Here is a 17442-nt window from a genome sequence, read left to right on the forward strand (position 1 = left end):
AGATCATCAATGAACAATAGAAAAAGAGTGGGAGATAGAACAGAGCCCTGTGGGACACCACTACTGATATGTTTAGAGGAAGAACAGTGACCGTCTACTACAGCAGTGATAGATCGGTCAGAGAGGAAACTGGAGATAAAAGATAAAGGTTCAGAGAAAAAGATAGTAACCTTAGGAGGATGGTTTGTAAAGCAAAGATTTGCGCCAGACCCTATGAAAAGCTTTTGATATGTCTAGCGCAACAGCAAGAGTTCCACCGAAACGGCTATGAGAAGATGACCAAGAGTCATTTGGGAAAGCAAGAAGCTCACCAGTAGAACGCCTCTTGCAGAACCCATACTGGCGATCAGAAAGAAGAACAGAAGTGGATAAATGCTTAGGAAACTTCCGGTTAAGGATTGATTCAAAAGCTTTAGATAGACAGGAAAGTAAAGTTATAGGGCGGAAGTTTGAGGGATTGGAACTGTCACCCTTCTTAGGCACCTGCTGTGCGAAGGCGTACTTCCAGTAGGAAGGAAAAGTAGATGTTGACAGGCAGAGGCGATAGAGTTTGACCAGGCAGGGTGTCAGCACGGAAGCACAGTTTCTAAGTACAACAGGAGGCACTCCATCAGGTCCATAAGCCTTCTGAGGGTTGAGGCCAGAGAGGGCATTGAAAACATCATTCTTAAGAATCTTAATAACAGGCATAAAGGAGTCAGAGGGGTGATGAGTAGGAGGAATATGCCCAGAATCGTCCAGAGTGGAGTTTTTACAGAAAATCTGAGCGAAGAGTTCAGCCTTAGAGATAGATGGGACGGCGGTGCTGTCGTCAGGATTAAGGAGAGGAGGGAAAGATGAAGAAGTGAAATTGGAGGAGATATTTTTGGCTAGGTGACAGAAGTCTCTAGGAGAATTAGAAAAAGCAATGTTTTGACATTTACTATGGAGGAAAGAGCTTTTGGTAGATCGAAGAATAGATTTGGCATGATTCCTTGCAGAAATGTAAAGCTCATGATTGTGCGAAGGCACTAGTACCTTTTGTGCGCTGCCTCTCTATATTTGATTGCGGAGTAGAGAAAGTACGTGGAAAGTGTGCCTCCATTCCAGAGACAATCACCTCTGTGATGCGCTGGGCACACACAGAGGGGTCTCTGTCCTGGAAGCAGTAGTCATTCCACGGGAAATCGGAAAAGTACATCCTCAGGTCGTCCCACCGAGCTGAAGCAAAATGCCAGAAGCATCGCCTCTTCGCAGGGTCCAGAGGTTGTACAGGAGCGATAGGACAGGATACAGAAATAAGATTGTGATCGGAGGAGCCCAACGGAGAGAACAGTTTGACAGAGTAAGCAGAAGGGTTAGAGGTAAGGAAGAGGTTTAGTCTGTTGGACCTGTCTCTAAGACTGTCGGGAATACGTGTAGTGTAATGAACCAACTGCTATAGATCATTGAGGATAGCAAAGTTGTAGGCTTGTTCACCAGGCTGGTCAGTGAAAAGGATGAAAGCCAACGCTGGTGGTGAACAATGAAATCTCCTAAGATATAGATTTCAGCGAAAGGAGAGTGGGTCAAGATGTGCTCCTCTTTAGAGTTCAGGTAGTCAAAGAATTTTATATAGTTAGTAGAGTTAGGTGAGAGATACACAGCACAGATGTATTTAGTAATAGAATGACAATGAAGTCTTAGCCAGATGGTGGGAAACTCTGAAGAGTCAAGGTTGTGGGCATGAGAGCAAGTGATGTCGTTGCGTTCGAAGACGCAACATCCAACTTTGGAATGAAATTTAGGATAGAGATAGTAGGAGAGAACAGAGTAGAGATTGCTGTCAGTAGCCTCAGAAACCTGTGTTTCGGTGAGGAAGAGGAGGAGGAGGTTTAGAGGAGAGTTGGTGTTCCACAGAATGAAAATTGGAATGTAGACAGCGAATGTTGCAGAAGTTAATGAAAAGAAATTTAGAAGAGGTATCAAGAAACCTCTTGGTTAGAGGGCCGAAAGTGGCTTCCGCTCTGTGGGCATTTGTTTCCCCCCCCCCCCCCAAACGAGGATACGGAGGCATTACTTGTAGTCGCCATTTTTTATTTTGAAAAAAAAAAAAATAGTAACTGGTGTATGTGTGTAGCGCGTGTGTAGTGTGGTGTGGAAAGAAATAGGATCTGTCTTAGATAGCAGATAATCCTTAAAATATCAGTAACAAGAAAAAGAAAACATGATCATTAATTTCACCTTCACGATTAGCCTCATCACCCTCATCATTTGTCCCTGTGATTGTATGTAGGTCATCACTCCCTGCTAATTGGCTGAACCAGTGAACCCTACACTATGGACCGGAAACTTGCCCAGCCCTGTCAATAAGCCGCGAATTTTGGAAAATCAACCGCTTTGGTGCGAATCGCCATAACTCCCTTATTTCTGGGGCTACATAAATGTTTTTGGTATCAATCGACGGCGAAATGAAAGGGCTATATTTTTTAATAAGCGACCGGCTCAAAAACCGATTCGGAAGGGTAAAAAATAGAATAATAAACGACTGAAAAAAAAAACTATTTTGGAGTCTCCAACCTTGAAACCAACTCATTTTTTTAAATTTCAAAATCCTTATTTAACAAATAATTTAGCCCTACCAATCTGCTTTTTAATATGATGCATAACATTTTCCTACTCCCAGTAGTTTCGTCGCTAGAGTTCGAAACGTAAACCCTTTTGAGAACTTTGCTATTGCCTCTAGAAAGCTGTAATTTAAAATGTATCCACTCTTGACACTGTAGTTTGACCAGCTCAAAGGAGTTTTTGATAGCTCGATTCTCAGTTTGTCGTCGAGCCGTCACAAAATAGCCTGTTTTCGGCCCTTTTGCCACGATTTGGACAAGTCCTACTTTTTTGCTTTTAACTTTTTCATTTATTTTGTGCTTTCCATTTGTTTAATCTGTATTAATAAAGCTTTCATTTGCCACCAAGCACGCCTTCCTAGCCTAAGTAGTTTTTGCTCGAGCTTGACCAGAAGGTGCGACAAAAATTCGCCGAGCTGACTCATTTCACGCGCCGCGACGAAAACCTTCCTGACGCCACAAAAAAATGATATATCTGCATAAGAATTCATATATGAACACTTCAATATGTTGACTATCTTATATTAAAATCATTTTAAGATATCTATATGAAAATTTACTATTTTTATATAATCCTTTCACTATATAAATCAACCTATATTAAGCGCCTTATTATACATATTATTTTTTATTTATTATTTAGTAGTCAACCCTATTTCTTCCCATTCATGAGTAATACATTTAATTTGCTTTCTTTTGATACCATATATATATATATATATATATATATATATATATATATATATATATATATATATATATATATATATATATATCTATATATATATATATATATATATATATATATATATATATATATATATATATACCACATATGCCTTGCGACCCACGTGAGTACACACCGAGGGGGGGAGATGAGAATATGGATGATGGGAATGGGAGGAGGTGCAGAACGTGATGCTTGGAGGGAGGGAAAGAAGGAAAAGGAGGGATGGGGAAGGAGAAGTAATGAGGAAAATAGGAGATGATGTGGAGAAGGGACTTATAAGAGTGATGCCGGGTAGGTGAGGGAAAGAAAAAAAGATGAGATGAGAAGTAGATATAATGGGAAAGGGAAGAAGGGGAAGACGACGCTCGTCGTTTATTTGTTGAGTGCAAAATGGAAGCATATCAGGAATGATGCAAAATAACAAATAATAAGGATGAGTAGCGATAGATAATATATAAATAATAGCATTCACTACCCTTTCGAGGTCTTCTGACATACAGTAGTAGACACAGTATGTAAATGACCGGACTGTTCCAAAAGTCGTTTGTTCCATTATACATCCTGTCTAGCTTTGGACCGCGCAGAAAGTTGTACAGGCTGTTGCAAATGAAAAAAAATTAAGTCATTTTGCATTACACAAAGTGCAGTTGATGATTGAAACAATGTACATATGACATCACAGTTGCTCCATCATAACATTGATATATATATAACTACAATCTAGTCCACATTCATTTAGTGTTTTAAGTGTTAATGAGGCCAGGCTTTCTGCCGCAAAATTATCTGTTGCTGGCATAACAATTAGACTCTCCTTTACTTTACATATCGTACAACTACAGATACAGTATACTTTTCTGTGTTGGTTGGGTCACGAGCTCCATCAGACTTAATGCTGAAAAATGGTATGTCAGCCTCCTTGATATCATAAACAACATTCTCTATAACTGTCTTTCATAATGTCTATTATCTCATTCTGAATCCTAGCAGAAGTTTAGGGGGCACTCTTTGGAGTCATTTGAATAATCTCTGAGAGCTTCTTATCTTTAGACAATGTATACTACTGAAATAACTTCATAAAAAGACCAGATGGCTCACCTTGAGACTCACCACTTGTATCGAGACACCCTGCTCCACTCCTACAATCTCCACGCATAGGTAGCTCATTCACACAGAACAACTGAATTACCTCTACCACTGATTTAATATAGTACCTGTTTTCTCCAACTGCTTTTCGTTTACCATTGTACTGACACTCTGGTTGTTCTCCTTGCGCATTTTTCTCGCCTGCCATATAAACATGGCTTCTATGCGAGTTTGAGGATTTTCGTGTTTTTGGAAACCTTTATGTTTGTCTAACGCATGGCACCAGCTTGAGTAACCCTCTTTAGTAAATGTACAGTCTTTAGAAGAAATTTTAAAATGTCTACAGGGCAACAAAATGCTGCCCCCTTTTTACTGAACACTCAAGCCATGTGCGTCCATTATACCAGGATGCTGAGAAGTCTCTCTTACTATTACCATACTGCTTTGGGTTAAAAGAAGCAAACTTAGGCTGTACTGGCTCACGATCAGCCTCCCTTAAATCTGGAGGACTTTTGATTTCACTTGGTCCTGATCCATCTCTACCAGTCTTGTTTTTTTCTTTTTTTTCTTTTTTATGAGGCTTGAAATATGAAGCAACAGACATAGCTGATAATTTTGTGAAGATTCTTCACACGAATCTATCCATATGGTCACATTGCTCCTGACCTGTAGGAGTGACACCAAGCTCTTGGTAAAGTCATATTATGGTATGGGGTAGAATACAAGCTGCAATCCTATACTGTATATAGGCCTAAAAAAACTAGGATCGGCCTAAAGGTAATGAAAAAAATAGCCTAGACCTATCCTAGCCCGACCTGACCTCATAACACTGGTCAAAAAATCTTGATAATACTTATTGTGAAGGAATGTGGCCAGGCGTCGTTAAGATGGAGGGGATGCGCCGGACCAATCCTCTCTTTAGGCCCGTTAATACTTATTGTGAAGGAATGTGGACAGGCGTCGTTAAGATGGAGGGGATGTGCCAGGCCAATCCTCTCTTTAGGCCCGTTAATACTTATTGTGAAGGATTGTGTCCAGGCGTCGTTAAGATGGAGGGGATGCGCCAGACCAATCCTCTCTTTAGGCCCGTTAAAACTTATTGTGAAGGATTGTGTCCAGGCGTCGTTAAGATGGAGGGGATGCGCCAGACCAATCGCCTCTTTAGGCCCGTTAAAACTTATTGTGAAGGATTGTGTCCAGGCGTCGTTAAGATGGAGGGGATGCGCCAGACCAATCCCCTCTTTAGGCCCGTTATCTCTCAACTTCCACGGGCGGCAGACGAGATATAAACCACAAGAAACGTTTAACAGTTAAGACCCAGAAGATTGGAGTTGTATAAAGAAATATTTATTTTCTTGTCATTTGACATTATAAAGAACCTGAAAATGACATAAGGCAGAGAAAGAAGGGAAGATGCGGCGTTTTCTGATGATATTTTGCATTTTTTTGGCCGCTAGGCAGCGTTGTCTGACTCTTTCGTGGCTGTGACTTCAATCCCGGAGCAGAGCTGTTTTTTCGTATGTTGGTGCTTCCTGCATCATCTCTTAACATAATCATCATGTGCGGGCGAGAAAATATACATTTTTGCAATATTATAGTTGACATCAAGCTAAAACAAGGAGAAAATTCGATTTGGCTCAGAACTCATACATGCGAACTGTGAACATAACTCTCGCCACGGAGAAATCGTCTGCCGCTGCATGAGAGGCATGTACAAAGGATTAAGCACAGGATATCTGTAGTCATCCTCTAGAAACAAATCGTCGAATTCCTGCATCTTCCTACTTCCGACAGTGTGTGCACTCTGAGTACTTGGGTCTGAAGAGTGATGTACACGAGTTATTCCCGGACGGTGGCGCCTGTCGTCTGGCAGCCGGGCTGTAATTCGTTTTCAGTAGAAACGCTGTGTTGTATGCTATCGTTTGACTTCTCGGTGACACTACTGAAAACTCCTAATGTTGCCTAGCCTTGTGTTGAAATGGCTGAACCCTTGGAAGGTTGAAACATACTAGGCTAAGGCGACGATGTACCATACAAATGTTGCCAACATGCTGCCTCGGTGGGATCGCGGCCTTATTACATCTGTGAGGTCCATCTTGTGTGCCAAAAAAAGGTTAACAAGTACCAATCTTCTTCAGTACCAACACTTAGTTCCGCAACAATTTGCATCGCATTGCATTCCCTCGATCGATACTTCAGGAGCAAAGTATCATCGTGGTAAACAATTTTGTCTGATCTCGAGATTTTTCCTCGCTTAAGATAACACACGGCATATTTATCTTTAGTTGTATATCGTAACATTATTTTTAACACACACACACACACACACACACACACACACACACACACACACACACACACATTACTTTTACAAAGTTATGCGAGTGTGATGCAGAATTTTATCAGGATGATGATGGTGGTCTTAGTTTTTGTTAATAATGAATGGTGGGGCCAAGAAACCGGGTGGGAGTGAGGTGTGTGAAGTCGTCGGTTATGGATGAACTGGGCACACCCACGGCCGCCGCGGAGGGCTGGGGCTCGGGGCATCATTCAGCACAACGCAGGGAGATGGGGGACGCACACTGTGGTATGGAAGGCCGTGCTTGCAAGGCCTTACTACCCATTATAAGGATTTGGAAGCGATGATGTAACTATCTCTGAGTGTTTGTTAGTGATTGAAAGTGTAATGATTGGAGGTACTTGTGTGTTTTGTCTCTCCCTTTCCTTCTCCTCCTACTCCTCTTCCTCTCTCTCTCTCTCTCTCTCTCTCTCTCTCTCTAGCTATAGATTAAAGGTTCCTCTGTCTCTCTGTGGTCTGGAAACCGTTGCCAGGGCGCTAATAACAGAGACATCACGGTTTCAATGAGTGGTTTCTGGGTTCACATGCGGATTTTTTTTTCAAAGCTGCTACTTTTTCGCATTGTTCTCTGATTCCAAGGTTCTCTGAGGCGGTCTCGTGTTCTCTAGTGGGATATTAAAGGTTTCTCCGTCTGTCTGTGGTATCGATGGTTCTAAATATCAGGTATTCTTGACATTAATGGCGTAATATTTAAAGCATTAACCTATTAGACTCATTAGAGGAACAGTTAATACTTCCTCCAAAAAATCCTCCTTAGTCTGCCTTAAAATTGCCATACTCTTTTGAGACTTGTTCTGTTTTGAGCGAACATTACGATATTTCAGCCTTGTGACGTCAACGATGCAGCGTCTCTTAATTGCTCTCTAGTTGTAGATCAAAGGTTTTTCTACCATTCCGGGGTCTCGAAACCGTTCTCTGTGTGCTAACAACAGGGATAGGACGGTTTTATTGAGTGGTTTCTAGGTTTTCAATATCGGCGAAAAATTTGAAAAGGTGTTACGATTTTGCTTCGTTATCTAGTTCAGTTTTTTTTCTGAGGTGTTCTCTCGGTCTCTAGTTGTAGATTAAAGTTTTTTTTTATCTACCTGTGGCTTCGAAATCGCTCTCCGCGCGCTAATAACAGAGGTATGACGGTTTTAATGAGTGCTTTCTGGGCTCTGGTGACGAGTTTTTGCAGAGCTGTTACGTTAGCGCTCCGTTCTCTGACTCCAAAGTTTTCCAGTACGCCTCTTGGTCTCGACCTGAAGATTAAAGGTTTCTCTGTGTCTGTGGTCTCGGTGGTTCTTAATAAGTTATTCTTAATGTTACTGGCACAATATTTCAGCCCTAACCTATCAGGGGAACAGCTATAACGTTTCAAACAATAGCGAATATTACGCTATTTCGGCCTTGTAACATCAATGATATAGCGTATTTCCACGTTATAAACTATTTCCTATCGCTCGGTGCGTATTTCCGGCTCTCATAAGGGTTGGAAATACGAGAAATAGGGGATTGGAGGCGGACGTCCAAGGAGTACATCAAATATGACAGGTCGTTCCCGTAGACTTGTTCAGAGAACTTATACGTCGGTGTTCTCGCTTTGGTGTCTAATGCTGAAGGTTCCTAAGACGGCCTCTTGATCTTTGTTTGTAGAGTAAAGGTTCCTCTATCTATCTGTGGTCTCGAAAACGTTCTCTGTGCGCTAATAACAGAAGAATCACGGTTTTAACAGGTGTGGTTTCTGAGTTGTCAATATGAACGGAAGCTTTCGCAAAGTTGTTACGTTTTCGCTTCGATCTCTACTTCTGGGGTTCTCCAACGCGGTCTCTTAGTCTCTAGTTGTAGATTAAAGGTTTCTCTATCTGTCTGTGGTCTCGAAACCATTTTTTGGATCGAGTAAGGAAGGTAGGAGCTGTTTAAATGAGGTTTCTCTCTCTCTCTCTCTCTCTCTCTCTCTCTCTCTCTCTCTCTCTCTCTCCTCCTCTCTCTCTCTCTCTCTCTCTCTCTCTCCATCCAACCCTCTCCCTCTCTCTCTCTCTCTCTCTCTCTCTCTATATATATATATATATATATATATATATATATATATATATATAGGTGAGGAATAGGTGAAGAATAATTAACTAAAAAAGCTTGTTATCACGAAGTCAGTTCCACCGTGGATATTGATATTATTTTTACTATCATTTATATTTATTACAGAACGTGACTGATTAACAAAAAATTGGGATTCGTGAATTTTACGATGAACTGACTGAAGGAAAAATGGGGAGGAGGAGGCTAGAGGAGGGCTGTGTGTGTGTGTGTGTGTGTGTGTGTGTGTGTGTGTGTGTGTGTGTCTGTGTGTGTGTGTGTGTGTGTGTGTGTGTGTGTGTGTGTGTAGCTTTCACCTCTTTTCACCTCTCTGTCTGCTGCAGGTCTCTCGAGAGACAGCCAGCCGTTCCACTAAGGAAGGAGCCATAGCTCAGTGACCGATCTTTGTAGGACTGAGACCACTCACACACAACACACCGCGATTTCTTTCAACGAGGAACTCCTCGCCTTATGTCGCGTACCTACTCACTGCCAGGTGAATAGGGCTACACGTGAAAGAAGGTAAACCCAACTTATCTTCACTCGGTCAGGGAATCGAACCCCGGTCCTTCTGGTTGTGAGGCAGACGCTCTAACCACTGATCTACCGGGCAGTGTGTGTGTGTGTGTGTGTGTGTGTGTGTGTGTGTGTGTAGGTATGGGTGTGTGTGGAGTATCATGCCTGCACTTAAAGAGTTGCTCGCTGTGTAGTATTGCCGCAATGTTTGGCTGAAGTATTGGCGGCCGTGTTTGTGTCATGGAGTATATAAAAGAAAACTACAGCATCGCGCGCGTTATACAACCATCAACTAGATTTTGCTTCTCTCCTCATTCCTTGCTGTTTTATGAATAAAAGCACGCAAAACAGACACACTGGGATACATCAACTATAGTGATTTATTTTCTCTTGTCCCGGGAAGAAACAGGAAAAAGAAAAAAGAGCAATAATCTACTCCATGCCTGAACGCTGCGATACGATTCTTTCTTTTTCACACTCCTGTTTAAGTAAAAGACACACTGTAAATTATACAAAACTTGCTGCTTCATGATAAACAAAACAAGTGGAAACACAATAATAAGAAACACATGTGAACTAAACTTTCCCTTTTGACTTTCTTTCTCGTATAAAAAAGAGAAAACTTTAAATACATATAACTTTAACTTATATATATATATATATATATATATATATATATATATATATATATATATATATATATATATATATATATATATATATATATATATATATATATATATATATATATATATATATATATATATATATATATATATATATATATATATATATATATATATATAATTGCTTCAAGGGATGAGGTAGTAAAATAAAAACCAATTATCTTCTGCATACACGAAGGCAGTGACTTCTGTTTCTTCTTTCTTTGCTCTTGCCAAAAAAGAGAAGTACTTTGAAAATGCCAAACGTTCCGTATTTTTTCCTTTTTGTGACGGAAAGAGGAGCAATAAAGCAAGATTTATCCACACATTACGACCGCTGACCTTGGCTGCTCTCTTCTTTACAGGTTGCATGCCATAAATATAAAACGAAAAACGCTTTTATATTATATGAAGTGAAAGTGTTATTAGAAATGGTATGGACACTTTAAAGGAAGCGAAGAAGAGGACCGAAAACCAAGAAAATACTCTGAGTGGCGGGGTTGCGACTCATGGCAGTGGACGAGGAAAGGATGGATGGAGGAGTGAGGGACGGATTGTGGTGGTGAGGGTCTTGAGATGGACTATCCGTGGAGGAGGGGACGATATATGAATACCAGCAGTAGGTGGAGACGGATCAGGGGAGTGATGTCAGCCGGGACAGATGTTCATACATCTACCTGGCGTAGGGGTGAGAAAGGTGCAAAAGAGAAGGTTATATGACGTGGAAATAACTCTACTGATTATTACTCAAGGACATTACGGTTTACCAGACGTGTATTCCGTCCTTTTGGATCTTGCATCCGTGTATGTGTGACAACAGCTTGGAAGTGGCCAGAATGCCATTATTAGGGATATTCATATCTTGGTCAATGCATATTTTGCTAAGAGTTTCTTTTTGGTTGTGATCTAAAAGGAAAAATAAGAGAAATACATTTACGTTTAAATATATATATCATTTATTAGGTTGTATGACTTACATATTTTCTTGTTCTGAGACACACATCATTTTGACTGGTACAATTTTTTTTTCTAGAATAAATGTTACAGAGCTCAGATAGTCACTTCGTCAGTTTAAATGGTCCAAAACAAAGGAATCATTCTTAAAGTGCTATACTAAATGTTATAGATTGCAATCATATATATAGAAAAAGAATAATTGGTACAAAATGATTATATCATCAAGCAGCAATACATTAATATTTGTGAGGTTTTATTCATACTCTGTTCACTGAAGCGTGCATCCACCTCGCGGGAAGTTCTATAATGACGTACGTGACAGGCTGTTCAATTCATAATCCTGCTCACGGGCGCTACTCGTGATTGGTCAGTCCAGCTGTGCTCAGTCTCGGCCTCTCTCTGGTGTTATGTTTCTACATTATTTCCCGTAGTTTACCTACGCCCAAACCTTAGTAGAGCACAAAGGTGGCAGGTGAATTTCCTTTTGAGGAGTAGCAGGTATGTGGGTGGGTAGCCTATCCAGATATAGTGAAGCTATTTATTGCAATCATCACAGCTAATTGAGAAGTCCATGTCACTGGAGAGGCCACATGTAGCACAAGCTCTGTTTGTGGTTACGTCCCTAGTGGAGCTGGGGTGGCCATCTTAGTTGCCTGTTTTGGAGACGCTTTGTTTTCCTTTATTATTTAGAAGCCACACTATTTTCCTTGGTAGAGTTTTTCTTAGTGGCTTCACTGTGTGTTCACAAGAAGCACTGCACAGTATGTTTAGGATTGGTAGTTTTATTGTTATAGAAAAATATGGGAAAAATTATCAGCATTGTAACTGTTGATCTTGTTTGACCCAGTGTTCAAGCCAGTTTTCTACATTACAACTGAATAAATAGATAAATAAATAAATAACAAAAGCAGTAACAACAAAAAAAGAAGATAGACAGCTGATACAATAAAGTCTTCCCCACTACAATGAAGAGAAAATGCTATAGGAAGTAGAAAGATCCACACTGAGATGGTACGGACACTCTAAAGGAATGGAGGAGGACAGAAAACCAAGAAAATATCTGGAGTGGCGGCCACGACCTGTTGGCAGGACGAGGAAAGGATGAATGGGAGGAGTGAAGGACGGATTGCAGGGGAGAGGTCTTGAGATGGAGCACGTGGAGGAGAGGACGATATATGAACACCGTGCAGGGTGGAGACGGATCGTGGGGAGTGATGTCAGCTGACAGATGTTCATACATCTACCTGGCATTGGGTGAGTAAGGTGTGAGAAAGTTAAGGACTGGAAATACCTCTGATTAGTATCATACATTACGGTTTACCAGACGTGTATTCCGTCCCTTTGGATCTTGCATCTCATGTATGTATGACAACAGCTTGGAAGTGCTGTAAATGCCATTATCAGGGGTATTCATATCTTGGTCATGCATATTTTAAGTAAGAGTTTATTTTGGTTGTGGTCTTGAAAAGGAAAGAATAAGATGAATATTTACGTTTAAATACATAATAATTTATTAGGTTGTAAGCACTTCATGTGTTTTTCTTGTTCTGAGACACACATCATTTTGACTGGTACAATTTTTTTTTACTAGAATAAATGTTACAGAGCTCAGATAGTCATCAGTTTAAATGGTCCAAAATAAAGGAATCATTCTTAAAGTGCTATACTAAATGTTATAGATTGCAATCATATATAAAAAAAGAATAATTGGTACAAAATTAGTATATCATCAAGCAGCAATACATTAATATTTGTGAGGTTTTATCACTATACTCTGTTCACTCGAAGCGTGCATCTGGCTCCTCGCGGGGTTCTGTACGACGCACGTGACAGGCTGTCTGATCATAATCCTCGCTCACGGGCGCTGCTCGTGATTGGCTGTCCAGCTGTGTGCTCAGTCTCGGGCCTCTCTGGTGTTATGTTTCTACATTATTTCCCGTAGCTCACCTACGCTGTTTTGGTACAGAGAAAAAGACTCGGTGATGATTTTAGAACATAAATACGTTTGTCACAACTCGTAAAACAAAATATAAAAAAAATTATGGCGAGTATAGTTGAAAGAGCATTGTACTCAGTCCTCCGTAGCACGAGTAGGTGTTTTGTTTATATCACGGTATTATTTATAATCTTTTTACACCATCGTGTTCGGAATGCTTTTCTTTCTACCAAAATAGCGTATCTTGTACAATAGGTGAGCTACGAGAGATACTATAAACAAAACACCGATCATTTCTCAGTCCATGGCAGTGATTCTCGCCGCGCACGAGACTCGCCGCTACTCGTGCTACGGAGGACTGAGTACAATGTTCTTTCAGTTATACTCGCCATAATTTCTTTATTTTTTGTTTTATCGAGTTGTGACAAACGTATTTATGTTCTGCAATCATCACCGAGTCTTTTCTCTGTACCAAAATATCGTAGGTGAGCTACGGAAATAATAAACATAACACCAGAGAGGCCGAGACTGAGCACAGCTGGACAGCCAATCACGAATGGAGGGCTACCAACTTGGCGGAGGAACTTTTTTGGCAGCCATAGCCGGTAACTGGCTAAAGAGTAGCCTATCCAGATATTTTGTTTTTATTTACCAATGATCCACGAGACATCCTGGAGGTAAATCAAAACAGCCTCGTAAGGACCAGCAGGTCTGCTGTTGTTTGTTCTTCCTTTGTGTTGCTTTGTATGTGCTTATCTTTGAATTCATTCATACACACACTGGTAATATTTCTGTGGTGTCTGATTCACTTGTTTGAGTGAAAGTCTATGGTGAAAAACAGTCACAAATTAGTGTCACTAGTAAAAATGAACCTAGTAATGAAAGTTTTGCCACCATGAAATATACACAAGTAGATAAATATGAAAGCTCACTTAGTCACAATAAGTGACATCACCTGCTTTGCGCAGTAAAAATATGCTATTTGTGGAATTTGACACCCGCAAAATGTCGTATAGGCTGGCTCTGGCCTGCGGGCGACAGCCTCAACGTTGCCAGATTGTCGTACTCAGCCGATTATATTTCCCGACTTCCTACCCCTAAACTGTCTTCTGGGCTCCAGTAACGAAGCTAATTTATAGTTATCGTTAAAGAGTTAGATCCTGATGTTTCTTGGCAATAGCTAGGCGTCAGAAACCGTTACATACTGTGCTCTGAGTACTGACCTGGCAACGGTCGCTATACGTATTTTCATATTATTGTTCTCTTGTTTGTTCAATGCTGTGTTAGAGAAAAAGAATACCCATAATTTTAGTTAGTTTTTGGTTATAAGGATTCTTTACGAAATACAATTATAACATTACCTTCTACTAGTTAGGAAACGTACTGAATCCTGGATCGGCTATAGTGATGTTAGGTGCGATTATGATCAGATAAGCTATCACGCGCGTCGTTTCAAAACCTGACAGTTAGCATCGATCGCTCTAGATACACTTGACAGGTAGTAACATCACCAATAACACCTTGGAAGCTACCACTTGTGAGAAATCTGAGCACTTGTAGCTACTGGCAATGCATGTCACAGCCGGGTTGACATCGTGATCATTGTGTCGTGTTTTAGGCACAGACGCATTTCTTCCATTGGTAGCCGATAATGACGTAATAAATATTTGTCCTGACGTGCAGAAGGTCCAGTGGATCCCTAAACCTTCCCTCTCGTCTCACAGCACGATCAAGTTATTCCATCACAAAGGACTCCATCTGCCGTCGTCGTCGCTCGAGCTCAAACGATGTTTCAGCGGATGTCGCTTATAGTCCATCGAGTCTAACTTGAGCGCTTAGGCACGGCTCCTGAGCCGCGCAGGTGCCACATCACCCCATCACTCTCCTCAGAGGATCTCTCTCTCCCTCCCCCTCTCTCTCTCTCTCTCTCTCTCTCTCTCTTTGACGTTATATATAATATATTTTGCTTGGCTGTGCAGGACGCGAGAGTAAGACCTACATGAGTCTCTGCGGTGGCGGAAGGTGAAATAAAACTCAAAGAAACATAAGGAAAATATTTTATATGTATTCCTTTTGAAAACTATACCTTATATATTATCGATGCTTGAAATATGAGGAGCACAATCAAATTGTGTCTCTAATGAATAATGTAAAACTAAACAATTATTAATTTTCTAAAAAGGTATCCTCTTCTTTCAGACTAGTAATATTAGATCAAAGCTTCCCTTTCTTCTGAATTTTTTGTAACCGAAAGAACATCTACTTTCATGAAAAAATATATGGAACTAAATATTCAATTAATATGATAAAATATGTCCTTTCTATTGAATATTGATATCTGAAACAGCTTCTAAAACTTATATTTCTATATGATCTCATACTCAAAAGTGTTCCTCACTGGATGCTGCTAAAAACTTAAATAAATTATATTTATATTTGTAATACCTAATCATACAATTTGACATACACGGCTTTCAGATCAAACCTACTCCAGTTGTACCACATTCTGCATGTGACCAATTTCAACTAACATTTTGGACCCACATTTTCTGAAAGTCTGCTATTAACAAATGGTTTTCCCACTACACCAAAGAGGCCATTTATGAATTTACTGATAATGGGGTAAAAAGGCCCACATGTAGATAAAAACACTCCCCTGTGGGCAACACTGAGGCACGAGGCCAGGCCTCTTACCTGGCAACTCATATATACACAAAATATCTCATCACCAACTACCACAAGTAAGTAGGCAGTATAATCTGTACAATATGGTCTACCAGACATCTTGAGCAAGTATCCATATATCAGGCTAACTCTGCATTCTTTATGTCGTTAATTAGGTATCATTAAAATCACTGATAACACAGAAATTAGTCAAAAGAAAATGTCCCCACTTGTAATAAAGCAACTGTCAGTGTTGATCCAAGTTCCTGTGGCTGAGAGTTGGCGTTGCCTACTTGATCATGTGACTAACTTGAGAAAGAAAGAAAGAAGAAGACAAACAAGGAGCCTTTCTACCTCAGGGCATCTTACCCACCCTCCTGTTGCACTCGCTATGTATCAAGGGCATGACTAATACTGACGAATGCGTGGAAGCTAACTCGGAAGACGGAGCAGAACGTGCGAATGGTACGTATCGGATGACCATTATACTAAGCCATATGTATAACTAACAACGGCCTCGGATACGGGTCTTATCTCTACTTATTCATTAACTTTGAAGGAACCTTACATTCAAAATGATTAACTTGGCATCAAACATATGAATAATTAATAACGCCAAAATACGAGGCTTGTCAGTGAGGAGGAGACAGGCCTAATATAATGGGACGACGCCTAGCTGTTTCAAGGGCGAACTTGACTATAATCTTCTACTTCTGCTGTTAGGAGCCGTGATGGGAGGGAGTTAGGAATGGGAGGAGGCATGGAGAGAGAGAGGAAAAGACTGAGAAGAAAAATGCTGAGAAAAGGTGGAAGAAGGAAGGAGAAGGAGGAGAGAGAGGAGATAACGTGGAGAGAAAAATGATCTGAGATATAACAATTCTTACCTCCATATGAAACCTATTTTTGGGAAGAAGGAGGAAAGGGAGAGAAAAAGTGGAGAGACGTAGATAAAGATTATTTATCTAGGTGTGTATGGAAGAAAGGAAGAAGAGAAGGAAAGGGAGAGAAAGGAGGGAGAGGCGAAAATGTGGACGAAAGAGGAGGAGAAAACTCACAAAGAAATACCATGTCGATGTATTGAGCCAACACTGTGCCTTGCGACGTGTGTTTCCTGATGGACACAACTTAAAGATTGCAAGCACACCCAGGAAAAAAAGGCTTGGTGGTTGTGGTGGTAGTAGTAGTGGCAATAGTAGTAGTGACAGTAGTAGTAGTAGTAGTAGTAGTAGTAGTAGTAGTAGTAGTGGCAATATTTTTTTTTTTACGTCGCGGCCTATTGCGCCGGTAGGCTTCTTAGCGGTGGGCCCTGATGGTCGGCCCAAGGCTTCTTCCCGGTGGACCCTGATGGTCGGCCAAAGGCTTCTTCCCGGTGGGCCCTGATGGTCGTCCCAAGGCTTCTTCCGGGTGGTCCCTGATAGTCGGCCCACGGCTCCCCATCTGATGGTAGGCACAAGGCTTCTTCCAGTGGGCCATGGTGGCCACAGACTTCTCCTAGTGGGCCCTGATGATCGGTCATGGCCTTCTTCAGTGAAGTCTGATGGTCGGCCCAAAGGCCCAAAGGCTTCTTCAGTGGGCCTAATTGAACCTTTAAAGGCTTTTTCAGTGGGAGACCTGATGGTCGGCCAAGTCTTCCAGTGAGCCTGATGGTCGGTGAAGCTTCTTCCAGTGGGGCCTGATGGTCGGCCCAAAACTCTTGATGAGCCTGATGGTCGGTCCAAGGCTTCCCAGTGGGGCCTGATGGGTCAGTCCTGGAAGCCTTCCCGAGGCGAGTAGGGCCTGACGGTCGGCCTTGGCTTCTTCCCAGTGGGTCCCTGATGGTCGGCCTAAACCAGTTCTGGCGCGATCAGTGTTTATAGTGGCGCCATCTTGCGGTAGCTCATGCTGCCTCTCCA

The sequence above is a fragment of the Eriocheir sinensis genome, chromosome 19 (genome assembly GCF_024679095.1).
Source record: "Eriocheir sinensis breed Jianghai 21 chromosome 19, ASM2467909v1, whole genome shotgun sequence".
Lineage (NCBI taxonomy): Eukaryota > Metazoa > Arthropoda > Malacostraca > Decapoda > Varunidae > Eriocheir > Eriocheir sinensis.